This window comes from Poecilia reticulata, linkage group LG6 (genome assembly GCF_000633615.1).
Source record: "Poecilia reticulata strain Guanapo linkage group LG6, Guppy_female_1.0+MT, whole genome shotgun sequence".
Taxonomy (NCBI): Eukaryota; Metazoa; Chordata; class Actinopteri; order Cyprinodontiformes; family Poeciliidae; genus Poecilia; species Poecilia reticulata.
In genome coordinates this window covers 3,405,636-3,426,143 of record NC_024336.1, presented here as the reverse complement: position 1 = coordinate 3,426,143, position 20,508 = coordinate 3,405,636, and the positions used below count along the sequence as shown (strand labels likewise).

Genomic DNA, 20,508 nt, shown 5'->3' with positions numbered 1-20,508 from the left:
TTGTCCTCACTCTCACAACTAAACTGTATTACATGTTTCTACTGTAAATTTAATTTGAGAGTCTAAGTATGGAAACTAGTAATAGCAAATACTTTTTTTTAAGACTTTAATTTTTAGTATCTAAAAACAAAAAAAGCTCAGAAATCTTAAAGGACATGTGATTATCTCCAAATAGCTCTAAATACATGTGTGAATTTATGTGTAGCATTGAAAAAAGTTACTTTAAAGTGTTTTAATTTAAATCAGAGAGTGTTGTGATATATAAATCAAGTATCCGCCTGATCAAGGAGTTCTTTTGGAATTCAGTATAATGAATTAACAGCACGAACTACAAATTAATTGTGTAATCAAGGTTAATTTAATTTTCAATTAATAATCTTTCTTTTTTCCTAATGATGTAATTAAGTAAAAATGAACACAGAAATAATGTACTGCACAGCAGAACATCTGAGAGTGGGAGGTTCTTAAATGGGAAATTAACCTTGAAGAATATTTAAGATGCTTAAGAATCAAACTTTTGTCAAAACCTGTATCTTTAGCTGAAAGATTATAACTTCAAAAGTCAAAATTTTTAATTAAAAAAAAATATTTTAATTATCTGGGGGAAATTAAAGCTTATCTGTCAGAAAACCAGAAAAGAGGAAGCCTACTTTGTGGTCCGGAGTCGGTTAATAACCTGAGCCATAAACCTATTAAAAACCAAAATTGATGCTGATTTGGATTATTCACCCAATAGAACAAATGATAAAACAATCAAACCCTTGTTTTGAACCAAGATAGCATTTCTCGTTTTTTTTTTTCTTTATGGCAGCTTACAAGCTGGAAACCTGAATACCGCTGACATACTGTACCTGCTGCGACTTCATGGTAAACTTTATATTCGAGTGCTGAAAACAAGCCGAGGTATGCGACATAATCATAAACCGGTTAGAAAATGAAAACGGAGAGAGTCGGCCTAGCTTAAGATGCATTACGCATTGATGCTGTCTCATCAAAACAATCAACACGGTCATCTTTGAAGTAATCCGTCTCCCTTATCACGCTCTGCACATTTAACTTGTTGCCACCGAGAATAATGAGATCAGTGCTGAAGATGACCGGGCGCGCAACAAACTCTGTGACAGTTCAATTCTTCACAGCGAGAGAGGAGATAATGTGTTATGTTCTAACACTAACAGGATGCCTTATGTGCCAGTTTACTCTGTGTTTAATTTGGTTTCACTCATTGATGTTTTAATCAAAGAAATGAGCTCGACTCGTTATCGAAATGAAACGAGAGAGCAAGGGGGCTTTCACTTAGTCACAGACTGAATCATAGGATCCTGGAATGAATGATCAGGGACCAGTGAGATTTTGCTGCACATCAGCTGTAGTCATGTTCTTTTACCTGTCAAAGGAACGAAGCTACACTTGTTCTCTCTGATGTTTGTGGGGTTATTTTCCCATTTTTTCTAAGCCTCAACATAAGACACTCCTGGCTTTCTGTTCTCAGTTTAAGTATTTAAGTAGCACCGCTTTCTTCATAAGCGCACACTCAAAAAAAATTCGGTAACACTTTATTTGAAGGGGGGTGAATAAGACTGTCATGACACTTTCATAAACATGACATAACACATGTCATGAACATGAATAAGACTTCATGAATATTTATGACTGTTGTCATAAAGCGTCATTCGGTAAATTATGACACTTTTAATACAAAGTTGACATTATTCAAAATGTCTTTGTTATGACAACTTGACATTAACCAAGAAATCATTACTGTTTAAACTTTACCTTTAATAACATAAAGATACCTAAATTTTAAAGTGCAATCAGTAATACTTTTATAACAAATTTATATCAGTAATGATTTCTTAGTTAATGTCAAGTTGTCACAAAGACATTTTGAATAATGTCAACTTTGTATTAAAAGTGTCAATTTACCAAATGACGCTTTATGACAACAGTCATAAATATTCATGAAGGCTTATTCATGTTCATGACGGGTGTTATGACATGTTTATGACAGTCATAAATATTCATGAAGGCTTATTCATGTTCATGACAGGTGTTACGTCATGTTTATGACAGTGTCATGTCAGTCTTATTCACCCCCCTTCAAATAAAGTGTTAACAAAAATTCTGACCAATCACTCAATAGTTTTGGCCTGACCATGCAGAGCCCTTGCAGTTGAATTGTCTTGGCATGTTGTCACAATGCCTGCTGGACGTTTACCCTTTTCTGGGTTTCTGAGACGTTCCCACTAGGAGAATCCAGTCCCAACCCAGACCCAGCAGAAGGGATAGTCCAGGTCCTTCAGAAACGCCTCCAGATCCTCCAGAATGGGCAGGAGGTGAAGGAAATGTCTGAGTTTCCTTTGTGGGCCTGGTGCCTCCGTGGATAGGCAGAAGACGATCAATGTTTTAAGACCATAATACAAGAAGATCACTGGATTTTTTTTCTGCTTTAGTGTATCTTACCATCAGACTCTAAAGCACTGACTTGTTGGCTGTTTGTTCGTCTCTCCAACGCTATGCCAACTTTTGTTTCCTGCAAGTTCTAGTATTTAAAACTTGATTTATTTTGTGAACATTCCCCCACTGCATTAGCAAACTTTTTTTGGACCGCCTAGATATTTAATCACTTATTCCTCTTTTCTTTTTTTAGATTTTCAGCTAAGATTGGACCTCACACTCATGCATATTCTACACGCAATGACACAAACATACCAAAACCTTTTCTCTTTTCTAAGGCCGGCCCCGTCAGGGCACTGTGAAGTGCTCCGAATGTGAATTCAGTGCTGACGTTTTCCATCCATTAGCATGCCAGGCTGTCAATCTCTGTGCTGACTCCGTCTTTCTGCCTGAAAACTGCTCTCCTGACATGAACATTCACTTTTCGAGGGGGCGTTTTTTTTTTTTTTCTTCTCCCCCCCGTCCCCACCCCCGTTTCCTATAAATGTTCTAACCTTTTTCCTGTGCAGATTGCCACTGCTGTTTGGCAATATTTATTGCTACGGACAAAAGCAGGGACTTATCTGAAGCCAAAGATGGTCTCATCTTGACATTACCATAGCAACAAAATGTCCCAAGTATTCTCTCAAGAGCTCTGGGGGACGGGATGGGGCGGAGAGGTAGAGGGTTTGTTTCTGCCTTGTGGCATCACCATTAGCAACAGAGGTGGACGCCGCTCTGTCTGCTGCCTCTGATTGGTTGTGATGGACGTTGCCTATTAGACCCGCTGCCATTCCTTCGCCCCTCTCCTGTAAAATTGAACCACAATCAAGACGGTACGGCTCATCAGGGATCAAGAGTCCCAATCCTGCTACTTGATGGAACTCCAATTAATTGTCAGTGCCGTTTTATGGCCTGTCCGTCTTGAGAGGCGGCGCTCGCAGTGTGCCTGGCATAAGATGGGACAGCAGCAAATGACAGGAAGATCTGAAAAGGTGTGAGATGGTATGAGAAGGCGCAGTTTGTCGAGATATATTTTCATTATTTGCCTTGGACAGATTTATTAGGTCGGGAAGATTGGTAGAAAATGATTGCCATGCCTGCAGTCCAGCACATGGACGTTTGGGGGTTGTAAAGGTTGATTACCACGGGAACAATAGAAATATGATCAGATCAAAGTGAAGGGCATAAACAATGAGGAGCAGTGACTTTATAGAATAATTGTCTGTGTTTTGTAGGAAAACCTTTGAGTGTTTGCAAGGTACACTGTACATATTTTGTATATGTTTTAGTGGAAGGTTTTTACGCTCAAGCTGTGTAATGTCATGCAAAATTATTTACATTAAATTTTTTATGAAAGCTAAATTTTTTTTATTTATTTTTTTAACAAGAGCTGCAGATGAAAGCCATTTGAATATATTTTGGGACAAGATTGTTTCGGTTGCAAATTCAAGAGACGGGGAAAAGGTGTTGAACTTTTTAAAGATAATTTCCATTAATGTTGAACCAGAGGACTGGACATTACAGCATACTTAAAAATTGAGTTTCAAAGTGTCTGGCTGAAGAAATAAGGTTCCAGGTAGTTTTGATTGTTTTTCACAAATTTTCTTTTGTCAAAATTGGGACTGGCTTTCAACAGACTGTATTTGTTTTCGAAGTCTGTGTGCTAATAGTACAACATTTAAAGTCATTTCAACTTCCCAATGTACTCTAATCTTTTCTTAACTGTATTTTTTAAAGAATACAGTCAAAATCTAGAGACTTTTCTAAGAAAAAAAGACAGAAAGATAACTGATTATTAAATTATTTAGATCTGTGTAAAAATCTATGTTTAATCAGTGTATTTTAACTTAAAACTTTAAATATGTCACACAGCGCGCTCAGAAATGCTGCATTTTATCGCATTCCTGACCAACCCGAGGTCTAAGCAATCACAACAGCGCGTTTTAACGGAGAATAGATGTAGCTCTGATCGCGCTTGCATTTCCATTTATTCTGCTAATGGAAAAAAACAACATACTTTTGCAAGTGAGGTGTTTCCATTAAATAGTAAATGCAGTTAAAGGTGAATAAGTTTGTTCACACGATGAGTCGTTAGAAAACATTACGTGCCGTCATCGTCCAACTACTTCCTGTCATCTTCTTCGTCGACTGTGCCAGTGGCAACATCTGGTTGTTGATCACGTGACTCGTGTCATGCGAAAAAAGTTTGATGAAATAAACTGATTTCAATACGGCCGAAAAAAACCACCTCATCCTAGCACGGAAACTTTATCAAAAACAGAGTTATTTTTTTCTTCAAAATAAGCTAATTTGTTTTCGATATGTCAAATTGCGCAATTATCTGGTTAGTGGAAACTCAACTCTTGACTTTTCCCCTGGTATGCGAGCCACAGCTGAGGATCAGTTGGTAGAATAGATGACATTTGAACTTTTTATCCTCCCATTACATTATTTCATAATCCGCACAATCTATTCTGGTTCTGCATGTCTTAATTAAGAGGACAATAGTTAGAGTCAAAATAAACCTTATCACCCAATCCCATATTTTTCCAAATCCCGCCCTCTCACCCGATCCGCTTTATATTGCGCTAACAGTCTTGTTTTTGTCTGTTGGGGTACCAAGCGATGTGAGAGGGGCCAATTTAGCTGCATTCCCTTTTTTAAAATCAGCCTAAACATTGTTCCCTCATCTAAACACTCTCCCCAATCACAGGGCTCGATAATGCTGTCATTTCTGTTTGTGCTAATGCAGAAAATTTCCATTATTTCTGCAATAAGACATTTAATAAGCACTCAGCCGAGAGAAGAGCAGCTATAATTACAGACAGTCAGTCAGGCGCTGAGGCAGAGGAGAGTGGTGGGGAGGGCAAAACGTCATGGCTGTTTTGAATGTGGACGAGTGTCGAACAAGGAGCGATCTGATTTGTGCAGAGCGATCTGAAAATGCTCCAGGAAGAGGTCTGGATAATTACAAAAGGATTTACTCTCAAAGTGTCGAAGACGGATGGCTTAAGTGGGAACATTAATGCTGGAGACATTTTAAATGTCAGCCAGCATGTATTCCTCCCGCTTTCACCGTTCTGAATGTTTTTGTTTTTTTTAAACTTAAATTATTATTATAATTTTTTTTTTTAATGCTCGGCAGATTAACTGCAACACCGTTTAGTTTCTCTTCTTAACATTGAATGTCAAGATCCTCGGGAAATATTAGCACAAGTCCGTGATACGAAATGATTATTTTAAAAAGAGGTGCACTGATCGGAGTTTGGTGGTTTCTGATGGTATTGATTTTAGACATGAGCTGTACGGACAGGGCGGCATGTGAAAGGGGTGGCATACCCAAGAACTAGAAAATTTAATTTATCTCGTCTGTCACTGAACTAGTTTGCTACTACTGGTATTCATGCAACAAACAAGGGGAGTAAGTTTACATTTTTAAAATAAATTAGCTTAATGGAAACATGCCATGTTTTTATAAATACACGACAAAAAGAGTAAATGAATGAGACAAACACAAAACGGACTGGAGTGATTTAGTGTCCTATTCCTTCTTTTACATTTTTGTTACAGTTTTTCATCTGATTCATGAAGACCTGGAAGTTGTAAGCTCGCATTAGAGGAAATCTGGCGTCTTTCTTCTCCGTTAGCCTGGAGGAAATCTGAAATACCTGAGCTAGATGGTTTTTAGTGTTCTCCATTCCAGTTGCCGTTCATATTTTTTCCCTCCAAACTATAAATGTCAGCCATCTGCTGGGTGCTTGAAAGAAAACGCTTTCACTCAAGTCAACAGGGATTCATCCCCCGGGAGCCGTGGATGTCTGTAAATACCAGACATACTTTTGTTTCAGATGGATTGTTCCATCTGAAACAAAAGGAAATGGTCAAACGTCTGCCAGTCAGCCCACTGACTGGGGAGAATAAGTATTGAGTACCACTCCATCTGTCTCAGATGAGCGTATTTCTGTGCAGATGACAAAAGAGGCCACATCTGCTCAATTAAAACATTTTAAGAACAAAGCTGATAGCTTAAAATGAGATTCTGCAGGAACAAAACTCAGGCTTAAGTGACTGTAAATTTGACTGGGACATAAACGGATGTCTGGAACAGAATCTGTCTAAAGAACTGTAATGAAGCGATAGAAGGCAAATATATTTTAGTGTGGTAGAAATGCTAACCAGGTGGCGCAAATTAATTTAGCTTGTTAACATTTTTAGTGTTGAAACAGATTCTTGTTTGCTAGTTCCTTACGCTGCATTTTGCAACGTTTTTTTATAACTCACTCTTTGGCTGGAGTGCTACTATTGATATAGTAATCAGTAAGTCCATATTTTTAATGAGTTTTTAAATTATCAAATTGATTTTTACTTGAATATTTCCATGTGATTCTTGTTGCTATGGAGTGGCACTTTTAATTTTCCATTAAGGCAAAAACATAGGACAATAAATCAATAATGCATATTCTGATAGACACGTGTGATCAATATCAGTAGTCTGATAGATTATAAATAATTTCAGAACCCCTCAGCATTCTGGGGGATGTAGGCAGAGGGAAGGGCTCAGCTGCTCATTCTCTAATCTGTGTTAAGCTTAGCTAAATTGTTAGCATCAACTAACTCACTCATTCTATGGTTACCTAGCAACAACCTATTGAGTAACAGGAAAGGTCATGGCACTCATATTGCATTCTCTGTTATCTAAAAAAAAAAAAAAAAAAATAATAATAATAATAATTATTATTGATGTTGACTCATATGAAACGTTCATATAGTGATAGTTTTTCAGCCACAGAAAATGGCGAGTAGAAATAAATTTCCCGGCATCATTTTGGTGCCCTCAGATATTGTGCTCTGCTACAGTTGAACAGAATGCTCTTTGTCTGTCTACTGACTTCTAGCTAATTGTTCAGGTTTTTACATCTCTACATAAACAGGATGATGGTAATTTTGTACATTTATTATTCTAGTTAATCGATTAAAAATGTAATGAGATTAATCACATTCTAGTGCTCTGACTAGTAATGTTTTGTCACTATGCCTAACTTTGAAAGCTTGAAATGTAGAAATTCACATTTTCAAAAAAATGTTAAAGAAGATGTTTTACTGTCTCAAACCAAACATTTCAGTTTTCTAGGTTTTTACGTTCAGGAGGGTTTGGAATAAGTCATCAATCAATCAGCTTTAGTTCTACCACCAGGTAGATTTGGTGACGGTGAGGTGAGTCTGCTTTTTTGGCAGACAGGAAACTTCACACCGACATAATTATAACATGATTCAAAATGGCCCAGTGCTCAAAATGTTAAAAACAGCAAAACTTTGACTCAAATACAGTATTCTCATTAGGACAAGATAAAAAAAAAAGAAAATAAAACGTCAACAAAACTGGTTTAGTACTGCTTGGTTTTACAACAAGGTTGGTTGACCGCAGTACAAGACCGCGAAACATGTTGCTTTGCTCTGGGTAACCCTCTGCAGGAGAGAGGCTTTTAGGTCAAAACAGGTAATGCGATTAATCTGCATTATGTAACATCAACGCGTTAAGCATTTTAGATTGTGTGCGTTAACACATTAGCGTTGACAGCAATGTTTTTTTATACTGCATTTATTCATGCGACGGTTCCAACTTTTCGTCCAAGGCGAGCTTCTGCAGTGCGTGTCAGAAGAAGGAAGTGCTGTAACAGTCATATCCCCATGTCATCCTGAGCTTTGCCAGAAGGTCGCTCCAGCTAGTAATGCTGGTGATAATTGCTTCTCCTTCTGATATTACTGGCAGCGTGTCGCTGTGAGTGAGCCAAGCCCGCTGAGCCGCTGCCATGACTCCATCGGTCCCACCCCATCCCCTCCAAGCTGCTGGAGATCCTCCGTGTTTTTACTGGGTCACACTGAAACCAGAGACGGGCTGGGGAACCGCCTGGCAACATAAAAGCACTGAGATCTAATGAGCTAAATTACACTTTGTGAGTCGGGTGCTGAGCGTTTTGGGTCATGCACTGCCTTCTGGTAGCGCGCCTATCCTCCCTGCTTGAAGAACAGACAGCGGGGGTGTTAGAAAGGAAGCTTGGTGGGTAGAAAATGAAGCAAGGGAGATGGATTACACCTGCAAATGCAGCTAAAAGCAGTCTGTGGGGATTTTTAGGTCACTTTTAGGGGTACTCAGATTGATGGGCCCCGATTTCTTTCATTTAGGGCAATCGTCGATCGATCGATGATGGTATTGCGCCTTTCCTCATCCACCTTGTCCTTCCATCATTCTCTTTATCTCACACATCGTCTAAGGTTCAAGTTGTTGTACATTTTAGTGAAACCTGTTGTGTGCCGGACTTTAAATGCCCTATTAAAATCTGTGCTTTTTGGCATTTAACACTAGATAATTTCCTTTCATGACTAGCTTATTTTCAGCTGTAGGTGTTTTGTTTTTAAAGGGGCAGTATTATTTCAGGCACATGGTATAATTTTGTAGCACAATCAAGTAGCTATGTTACCTTCAGTTGTTCTAAAAATGCTATCTATGTCAAATATGACATAGTTAGCATTTAACAACTTGAAATTGGGCCTCTGTCTCTTTAAGAAGTTCCTTCTCTTTCTGAAACTCCGCTTTTAGAAAGTCATCGCAACATAGCTCCTCTATTAACCCTTTAACAACGTTTTTACTAGCGTTCCACTGAGAAGTAGCTCCTATAATAAACGCAAGTTCCACCAGGTGTTTGCTAATTGCTGCTGGCTAGTTTGAAGGAGCTGAGTGGAGGAGGGCTGCTCTGTGAGGCAGAAGTTCAGAAACTGCAGTTCTGGGGAGGAGCTCTATCCTTGAAGGCGGGGCTAGGTCCAACCACGCATTTTACACAGCTGAATGGTTGCCATAGAGATTAAGGATTTCTTAACATGCATGAGAGAATCAAAGCAACACTCTAGACATTATTTTTTACATAATACTGCCCCTTTTATAAACTAACTTAGATCCAAATCAGGATCCATGGTGTGTGTAGGTTCTTACTGCGGCCTTCATGTTCCGCCGGTCCTACTCCAGACTCAGACTAAACCTTTGCAGACCTTGATGCGCCTTCATTACATCAGACGAGCGATCCGTTTCTGAGTGCCGCTTGGCCTGAGTGGGCGACGGAGACGGAGCGGTGGGCGCTGCGTGACAGAACGAAACGGACTCTGAGAAAATCAAACGGTAAAACACGCTTGTGTTTGTGACATGTGTGTGGGTCTGAGTGCTGCAGCGGGGCTGCTAAGACCCTGAGAGTCTAAAGCTGAACTCTGCGTGTTACTACTGCACTTTGCACTCAGCAGACCGAGGAAGGAATTTACTGGCAGCGTTGACCTGCAGGGAATTTAGGTGTGTGCGTGTGTGTGTGTGTGTGTGTGTGTGTGTGTGTGTGTGTGTGTGTGTGTGTGTGTGTGTGTGTGTGCGTGCGCGCGTGTGTGTGTGTGTGTGTGGTCAGATTGTGTTGCAGCTCTTCACCCCTTGACCAGTAATAACACCATGCTGACACACCCTTCTGCTGGTTACAGACAGGAAGAGCGTCTAAACGCGTGCAACATTCACATGAAGCTGCGAACTTCAAACGCAGGTAAATGGGGGGAAAATAAGGTTTAATATGTGAGTTTGTTTAAGTTTTGCGTTTCATCATGCTTCATCTGTCTCATGTATTTCTGCGCCTGCAGCGCCGGTGGTCGGAACAAAGCGCAGCCGGGCTCTAATGTCACTGTGGCATGTCGAGTAGTTCTGCGCAATCCAAGTTTTCGGCTCGTTGGATGCGGCGCTCTAATTCGTCAGAGTGTGTTTAGCGCAGTCTGGTGGCGGTGAAGTGAAAACGATTTCACCGTCACACACATGGAAATAATAATGAAAAAGAGCAGCAGATGGATTGTGTTTTTTGGTTCCCATGCGTTGCTGCGGCTCAGTATGCCTGAAACTGACCTGAAGCCGTTTATGAAATTAAAATAAAATATGTTTGTGCAGCAATAACCAAGCCACAGTGCTGGAGAAAAAAAAAACATGTTGTATGTTTTTTTTCACATATTGGTTGTGAAATAATTTGAACTGTAGCAATTTATGCATAAGTGCCAGAAATCAATTTATTTTTTTGCCTTTATATGAGCTGCACATTGATGCTCTCAATACTGTTTGAATCGCAATGTTTCCAAATAATTCATAAGCACATTAGACAAAACTGTCTGGCAGAAACATGAAACTGAATATTAAAGCTAGTTGATATGTTTTAACAAAATGCAATGTTTTTGATTTGCACACAATTTTACAGAAGAGCTATGAATCCAACACTTTGGAATGTCACAACGTATTATGAACTGTGTGATGCTGTGAGAGCTCTGGTACAGTCAGCTGCACATTGTTCGGGGAAAAAAAACACTAAGAGGACTACTTCCTGTTGTCTTCTTCTTCATCATTTCCGTCAGTAGTAACATCCAGCTGTTGGTCACGGTATTTGTATGATACAAAAAAAAAGTGTTTCCATTGGAGTTTTGCGAAATGCATGTATTTCAATATGGCTGAAAAAACACCACATCCTAGAGCAAAAACTTTTTATCGACAAACAAGGGTTTTTCGACATTATTTTCAAAATTATTTTTGGAATTTCAATTTGTGCAGTTTTGTGGTTAATGAACAAGCAGCTACTGATTCAGTATTTGCCAGTTCTTTGTGGTGGCTTGATCTCCTGTGCGAGGGTGACAGGTTGGGTTGAGATGGGACACCGCTGGGTCTTCCAACAGGACCGTGGTCCAACACGCATGACAACAAGTTTTCAAATGGGCGAAGATCAATCCTTGAGTGTATCTTTGATCTTAAAGCGTTAAAGCCTGGTGAAATCATAACACTTGAAGTGTTTTGTTGTGGAATTAATTCCCTCTCAGATGCTGGTAAAACTCTCAATTTTCGGCCGTTCGTGTTTGAGTGCATGTAACCTTTTGCACGCAGTACAAACAGAATTAGCTTCGAGTTCAAATGTGCGCTCTCACCTCAACATTCTGCAAATGCAAGCAGCATTTTTTGCCTCTTCATGCACTGCATTAACCATCCGCGGCGTGCTCCGGCAGGAATGACCTTGCTGTGTTTTCCCACTCTGCACGTATGGCGCTCCACCGAGCTCTGCTGCTCCACACTTCAAAACTAAGAACCCTTTAAAATAGATATGACCTTTGACCGAGCGGACGCCCACTCACATCTCCACGTCATGTCGGAAACGCTCCGTCAGCCACACATCTGTTAAAACAAAAGCAGGGTGTGAAATCCAGCGGATATGAGGATAAATTTTACTGAACATGGGAGGGGAAGAAAAAAGAGCCGGCAGCTTTTGGAGATGGAGACGTGGCCTGCTGTTAACGGTGATCCAGCTGTCGATGATGAATGTTGAGGTGTGGCATTTTAGATGTGTTTACTTGAAGTTGTTGGGGATATGCTCGAAGTTGTAAAGTAGCGATTAAAAACTGAAAACCTTATTGTCTTGTCAGTGGCTGAGATAATAGGCAGCAAGTAAATCCTCAAAGTTCAAACGTTAGAAGCAGAACAAATGAATTAGGGCTTTAGATTTGACAAAGTCCAAGTTGTCATGTCTCGATCACTGGGACAGAGGAACGTCAAACTTTAGTTTTGTGGAGTGTTCCTACTTTGCAATGATCTTTATCTTTTGAAGGACTTAACACCTAGAAGGCATCATTGCTCCCTCTCCATTAATTTCCTATGGAACTTGCGACAATCTCTTGTCTTACTCCAGTCAAGTGACCGGTGAAATTCACACATCTGAAATTTAGAGCTCGTAGACGTGCACACGTAGCCTAGCGATGCGACACAAGAAAGTTGAAAAATGTTAAACTTTTATCGCCATCATCGCTTGTTTCCCAGTAGCGCCCCAATAGTGCCTGTTGCTGATGTTTTGAGCCCAGAAAAGGGCTCCAAGGAAGAAATGAGAGGGTAGAAATCCAGCTACCAATCAGCCAACAGAAGAATTTGTGAATGATCAAGACAATTTTCTGTGACGGTTTAGAATTGTAGTCTTCCTGTAGCTTCAGCAGCAGCAGAGGAGGGAGTGAACGAAGCCGTTAAGTCTGTGTTAGCCACGCTTCCAAATATTAAATTAACATTAACACATTGTTAATATTAATTAACAATGTGTTAATGTTAACATTAACATAACATTAACATAACAACATCAACACTCAGCACTTCTCTCTATGCAGTGGAGGATTGTTGGTTACAGGGTGGGCAATTTCTAGTATATTCATATTGTTTAATTGGCGCATTGCATACATCATGGCCAAATGTTTGGATAAAGTTTAAAACTTCATTAGAGTCCAGAACAAAGCAAAACAAAGCAAAAACAAAAAAGCAAAAAAACAAAGCAAAGTGTAGAACAACAGGCTGTTTTTTTTTTGTTGTTTTTTTTTTTTACCAGGCTAGCTCTTCAGGAAAAGGTGTCAAAACAAACAAATTGTTGATGAAGTGTCAAAGCTTCAGGCCAGTCAGGGTGACCCCTGTCCACTGCCGAAAAACAACAACAACAATGGGTATGTGAGCATCAGAAACCAATTGTCGTACTGTGGAGCAAAGACATTAAACGGGTGTGGTTATGTTATTTTCCTGGTAACAAGCACATAAGAAGAAGGTAAACTGGTGGGGCAGTGGGATCTTTTTGGGCAATGTTTGGGTCCTTCCATCCATGCGGATGTTAGTTTGAACACGTCCCTCCTACCTCACCATTGTTGCAGACCGTGTGCTCCCTTTCATGAAAACAGAAACTGTAATCCCTGATAGCTGCGGCTTCTTTCAGCAGGACAATGCGCCTTGCCACAAAGGTCAGCAGTGGTTGGAGGAGTCCAAAAGCACATGTGAGGCGTTGATCTGCACCAGATTTCTAAGCAGTCTATGAGAAACAAGTCTGGTTAATTAGTGACACATACCTCAGCACACCTTCAGGGATCGATTGGAGTCCATAGCTTGACGGTTCACAGGTGTTTTGGCTGCAGACAGTTTTGATAGGCAGACGGTCATTACGTTGAGGCTAATTGGTGCATTTCAGCTGTCAAAAATATGACAGAATTGAATGGATTGTAATAATTTTGTCGTGAGACCTAATTATAATTTTGGTCTATATTTGGTTTACTGTCAGTTTCACGACCATAGAAAACATCCTGAATTATTTCAAAAGTAAAATACAGTTTTTCTTTTTAATACCAGATTTTTGTTGTAAGAGACACATTACTGAATTATATAAATGTCATGTTTGTAAGACGAGTGTATTTGCATGAGAAAAAAAAGACATAAATGAACAGTATTATGTAAAATTGACTTTTTAACGTAAAAACGTTAAGGGGTTAATAGAGGAGCAACGTTGTGATGACTTCCTGAAGGCTGAGTTTGAGAAAGACCAGGAGCTTCTTAAAGAGACAGTGCTCCAAGGTGTTCAAAGTCAAATTTATTTTAAATCATATTTGTTATATACCATTTTTACAATAACTTCAGTGTCACATACAGTAGTTACTTGATTGTGCTATAAAGTATCACCATGTGGCTGGAAAACACATAATGCTGCCCCTTTAAGCTGCATAGGTTTTACCATATCCAGGGTGTTCTTAAAACTACAAACCTGCACAGCCCGTCTCTCATAAATGTCATCTGGACGTCTGCGGGGTCAACGGGTCATTGCTTGAGCTGACAGTGGTCAAGACTGTGTAGTGAGAAGAAGGCTCAGTGGGATTCCCTGACGCTAAGCTTGACTTTTACTGAGTCTGGCACCTCCACAGGGGAGCTTATCTGATAAATAAAGTTCAATAAAAATAGAAGACAAACAGTTTTAAAGCTGCATGAAGGAAACTGTGGATAAGTGCCTTTTCTCCTCATCACAGCCTAATGAGTCATTTTGTCTAAACAGCCTGTTTGGTTGTCTGTGATTGGTTCAAATTTAAATGCCATGGCTCATCGATTTTATATCTTCTTTTTTGATATGGTCTTTTGAAGCTCACATCACAACCGTGGGTGAGTCTCATTGTGAAAGGATGATACGACAACACAAGGATGAGTCACCATGTCTGAAGTCTAACTGGTTTTTTATAACTCTAATTTTTATGTTGATCTTCAAGGGTAGACATCCATACTCTTGTGTTTACATCCCTCGCTGTACAAAATAATGAATCGGATGGTTGGAAACCGAGACTTTGCTTTAAGTTGCATTAAAGCAGAGAGCAGGAAAGTCTTTACATGCAAAACTGTTTAACATCAAGTTGTTTATGAACCAACTGCACCTGCAGGAACATGAAGGTGTTTCTTTGGATCTGGCCTTGGTCTTTGAGTCAGAGTGTCCTAGGGCAGAGCGATGCGTATCACAATATAAGTATTACATATCAGTTGATATCAATGATTAAGCTTTTTGTTTTAAAAACCCAAAACACTGCCAAACTACTAACATGACCTTTCCTCTTTTATCTGCAGTTTCTTCTTGAGCATGCACGCATTTGCTCCCACATTCTCAGGCGTAATGTTTGTATTATGTGGACCGTCCACTGTCCGCAGACGGCTGAGATTTCGTAGTCAAGTGTACCGATTTCCTACATTTCTCTGTACAAATTCCTTCATTTACAACAATCCAAAAGGACAATAGGAAGCTGATGAGGAACTTGGGCCTTTCTTCTCCATCAGTTGTGCCACCACACAACTGTCAGGGAACAGCAGACACATTGAGCGTTCATGTGACTTTCAACGTAATCGGCCCGCGTCCGCGGCCATAAAAATGTACCTTTGAGAGGAAGTGTTCAGTGGACGTCTGAACACTTCATCAACTATTAGTTGTAGTTTTCACATTTCTTTAATCTAATCTGTCATGGTACATGCTAGATTACAAAAAGATAATTGTATCCTGTTGGAAAACTTTGAGTCAAAGTGGGATATATTTACGATTTAGGAATATCCCCAGAGACTGCAAGCTGCTCCAAATGCTAAAGAAAGACGAGATCCCATTTTACTCAAGAGCAGCCTCATTTCACTCAGAAGTGTGGCCTCTGCTGCTCATATAAATAATTAAGGCCGTTCATCAGGAGGGCTCATTATGTCGTATAGTTTTAGTAACTGCTTACAGTATGTCAATTTGCTCCTCCCCAGTTTCAGCATATAACTACATTCCACCTTGTTAAGCTACTTTCATAATGCTTGTGGGAAAAAAAACATATATTTTTGAATTTCCAACCAATATTAGCATTAAAAGCTTACAGGAGCATTTTAACACATTTTTAATGTGTTAAAAATGTGTTTGTAACTGTATTATAACAATCAACTCAAAACGGCTCTTAAATTGTGTCCATAGGGCTTCAGGGTGCTGTGAAATTAAAAGTAACTGTTTTAAACGCAGACATTGATGCACATTGTCATTGTGTCAACCTGAGAGCAGCTGTCGGCTGCAGCTGAGAGCAGGATTAACAGACCTGCTGAAATTCTACCAGTGTTGTGAGATCGCAGGCTTCGCATCCAAAACGAATTGCTCTGTAAACATGACTTCTGATTACACTGTCGTCTGTATGTGTGGAATTGTGACCATTTGAATTCAGTTCAGGTTTTTATTTATTATCCATTTGGGGGAAATAGTTTAGTATCCTGAAACTTTCATAGATTTTTTGTTTGTTTTTAAGTCAAGCTTATTTGTATAGACTTGTACAGAATTTCATCAAAAATAGCAGTTCAAAGTACTTTAGACGCAAAAATGAAAACACCAAACAGTCACCAGTTGAGAAACCAGTAACAGACATTACATTTTCTCAAATGCCTTCTTCAAAATTATCAATATATATCAAATATGTTGGTCAATGTAGCAGTGATTATGGGTTGAATGCAACTCTAAACAGATGAAATTTTAACCTTGATTTAAAGGAACTCAGCGCTGTTTTGCAGTTTTCTAGAAGTTTGTTCCAGGCGAGCAGTTAACATTACATTTTGTCATCAAGCAAATATATTGGTCAGCGTTCCAGTTATTATGAATCAAAGGCGACTCTAAACGGGTAGGGTTTTAGCCTTGATTTAGACAGTCAGTATTTCAGCAGTTGTGCTGTTTTCTGGAGGTTTGTTCCATATATTGGAGCATAAAGATTGAATACTCCTCCATGTTTGCTCCTAGGGATGCAGAGTAGACTAAAAATGAAGTGTCTTTGCACTAACATGCCCATCAAAATCAGCTGTAAGGTGGAGTTCGCGATGGAGTTTGCTGGCGCTCTGTGTACCCGACTGAAAGCAACCAGTCCTACCTTCACACTTCCGGGTTTTCACAGTTCGCTTCCTGTCTCGAAGCTCTTTCACATAAAATTCAGCAACTGACAGAAGAAATGGGGCAAGATTTAATCACAGATGTTTTTATGCCACAACCAACTAAAGGACACGGGGATGGAAGGTACATTGTGAACATCTCTTTCATTTCCAGTGATAAATTGTGCGGCTGAAAGCATCTCCCCCCCCCCCCCGGATGACGCTTCCAGCATTGGTTTCGGCCTGTTTTCATTACACCGGAGGTCGTCGTCGCCTCTGTTCCTCTGAAAATGATGCTGTCACGTCTATAATGTCTTGGACTATTTCAAACCTCACTGCAGAATGAAATCACAGCCTCTTAAGATATCTTACGTGCTGTTCCCATTCATGGTGAGCAATCTGACATGAGCTTCATCAGCTTCCTAAGGGAACAGTTACCGCACTCAGGCTCACAAACAAACAGGCCTGTGTGCGAATGTGCGAGATCGATATCTAGATTTACTGCGGTGTTAACGGAGGGGATTTGGAGTGAGCTTGATATCAGCGATGATGGATTCCTCTTTATCTGTTTGTGGACCGGCGAGCGGAGTTAATGGCTTTGACACGTAGCTTTTAATTTCATAAGATCTCTGTGAATTCTGAATCCATCTATTAGTTCTGACACTGGGGTGTAAATGAAAGTGTATCACATCTGTCATCACCACTAAATAACTGATATTTACGATGTACAATGGAATGAATTGAATGGTATTTATTGTTACTGGTACCGGTCTGAGTCATTTAGAATTAGGTAAATACGTCACAACTTAATGCTTTTATTAAGGTGAGTGCATCTTTGTACAGGTCTGTGAAAAAGTAGTATTCACTCCTTGATTTGATTGGAAACCAAAGCTGAACCGTTTGTTACATTTCTAGCTGCTGCGATTTTCTTTCACACTGAACTGTGTTCCCCTCCTCACCTGTGGTGGTGCTGCACCAAGAACCACTGAAGGAAGCAACATGAAAACCTCTGAAGAAGACACTGAGCGGTAACTTTCTTCTTCATAAAATGCAAACATAAATGCAGTGGCATCAGATTTTAGTAGTTGTAGGATTTCTCTTTAAACTTTGGCAAAATACCTGGAGCCGTTTATCTCACTAGTGCCAAACTCTCATGTTTGTTTTGGTTGTGTTTACCCAGAATGTCCAGCATTACAGTCCATTTCCTGCTTTAGCAGCGGTCTCCTGTCTGCTCGGTGTTCTCATGTACTAGAACCGCACCAGTAACTGAGTTTCCATTACAAATATATGCAAGAATTATTGATATTCCGGTAGAGTCGAAAAGACACAATTTCACAACTCAGTTGTTTTCATTACATAAGAAACCCAATAAAAATCACGTGAATAAGTTTGTTCATGTGATAACTCGTGTCGCTTCGTCATCCTGCTGCTACATCGTGTCGTCGTCTTTGTTTTTTTCACCAGTAGTAACATCCGGCTGATGATGACTCGTGTGATGCAAGTGTTTCCATTTCAGTTTTGCGACAAACCACCTCATCCTACCGCAAAAATACGATTTAGCAGAAAATGGGATTTTTTTTAGAAATTGCCTTGTTTCTATTAAACAAATAAATTTTTGTAATTTGATGATGGAATTTGCGTAATTCCATCATCAATGAAAACTCAGCCAGTGTTCACGTCAACCGAACCGAGATCTAGGTTTTTGGGCAAAACAGAACTTGATTGCGCATTCCCCAAGCGAACCAGACTTTTATAGGTAAATGGATTGGAGCTGGATTAAAGTGAACTAAACAGAGCTGGTGTGAATGCTCCCTTAGACCTAATTGAATCCCCAGACGGTCATGGTTTGGGACTGTGGGAAGGGAGAACCCAAGCATGCACGAGTAGGACACTCAACTCAGAAACAACCCATGCCAGGATTCAAACCTGTAATCCTTTTGCTGCAAGGCAGCAGCGCTACCAACTGCACCACAGTGTATTTATCTGAATGTACACCAACTCTGCGGCTGTGGGAATCGTTGCAGCTCCGCCTGGGGGAGCGAATCAGTCAGAACTCACCACTCTGAGGCCCGTCGGCTTAATTTGTTATTCCTTTCATGCCAAAGCTGATTGATTCTAATCCCCTCTCTTGTTCAGGTAATTAATAACTCGCCATCTGACTTTTGTGGCTGTGATTCCTGTTATGGTACAAGACAGAACATATTCCCCTGTGAACCGTGGCAGCGTACGCACACTGTGGTTGTTTCGTCTTATTACACACTCCTCCTGTTGCAAAGCCGTCGTGAGTCATGACTCCGCCGGTGTTGATTGAAAGCTGCATTGCTGTAACGTTTTGCTGCTCTTCATGTTGTTCTGTCAACACTTTTTACGACTGGTTCTTAAGCATACATGTGTAAATGGGAACAGGGCCAGACGTCTAGATGGTGAAATTATGTCACTAATGATTGAGTTCAAACACACAGTTAAGATTTATGCTGCTGTATAAATGGCCTAATGCTGAGAACAACCAGGGACATTTGATCCGTCAGGTTTTACAGTAAATGCTAATTGATGGGACCAAAACTTTGATATGTATTTTATTTCATTCCAGACAACATGGGAGAGTCTGTTGATGGGGGAACTATCAGATATGCAAAAAATCTGGACGAGTGGCAAGAAAAAGCCATTGTTGACAGACGTTTGATTTGCAGGTTTTTTACAACTCCTGGTATCGTTGACTGCAATGTTGATCAGATGAGATTGAAATAATTCTTCAGAGCATATTCATGTATTAGAATGGTCCAGTTCAAGTTCTGATCTAAGTTGTAATTATGATTCTGTGGCAAGTCTTGAAAATTTCTCTTCATATTTTCTCCATATTCTATCACTTGACAGAGATTAGGGTCCCTTAGATAAAATTTATTTATTTGCGATATGATACCAATATCGCAGCGTCAAGTATTGGCTCATACCAGTTTTGACCCGATACGATATCGGCGCAAATCAGACATGCTTTTATTACCTTTTTTGTATTGTGGAATGTTTAAGGGTTGATCAGAGAGCTGTAGTCAGGTGATTCTTATTTTTATGTACTGTTTGCATTGTGAACTTTTGTGCTTCATGGCTTTTTATTCTTTCTGATTTTTTAACTTGATATGCTCCTTTTACATAAACATGATTCTCTGTTAAGTTGAATCTTAAGCTGCCCATATTGCACTGTAATATATTGTATTAATATTGATTGTACCTTGAGGCACTACAGAAAACTGACATAAATGGCTAAATGTAATCACATTTAAGAGGTTTTTATACTTTTGGGTAAACCTCAAACACCTGCTGCTGCCGGCAGTATGAGCTGAGCAGACAGTCTAACAGGTTGTGTGTTCTTCCTGTGTGTGACAGGCTGCTTTTAGCCTGGGAGCTAACGGTGTCACTGTGCGTCCCTGTTATGGGATGCGCTTCGGCTCTCCTGGGAAAACCCGCGCTCTGCCGTAGGCTTCGTTCTTCTGCTACATCAAACGCGACTCTCTACGGCACGAGCAGCACTTTCTATTGACTGCTAACCAAGCCTTGGAGTGGTTCTAAACCTTTCACCAGTTTGTTTTTGCTGAGTGGACCCGCTGCTTCCCATTATTAGGTCTGTGGCTCTGTTGGTGACAACCAAACAGCTCTTCTGCTGCTAGCGCGATTTAAGAGCCAAAACACATGGAGCTATAATTGAAACAGACAAGCTAATGAGCTGACGGTTTCTTTTTTTCTTTTTTTTTACTTCTATTCAATTATTCAAGTGGATACACACTCAGATGTTCACACACACACACACACACACGCACACACACACACACACA

The 20,508-nt window shown here is 39.9% G+C and overlaps 1 protein-coding gene across 14 annotated transcripts in view; it reads left to right on the top strand.

Moving 5' to 3' along the window:
- LOC103465714 (pleckstrin homology domain-containing family A member 7-like) overlaps nt 1-20,508 on the top strand; it is a 152,723-nt gene that overhangs the window by 54,486 nt on the left and 77,729 nt on the right. Inside the window, exon 1 of one of the 14 annotated variants that reach the window (XM_008410801.1) lies at nt 9,930-10,010. The exons of the other annotated variants lie outside the window; for them this stretch is intronic. The gene's annotated coding sequence lies outside the window, so the exon portion shown is untranslated. Of the gene's footprint in view, nt 1-9,929; nt 10,011-20,508 lie in introns of those variants that run through there. 14 annotated transcript variants of the gene reach the window in all.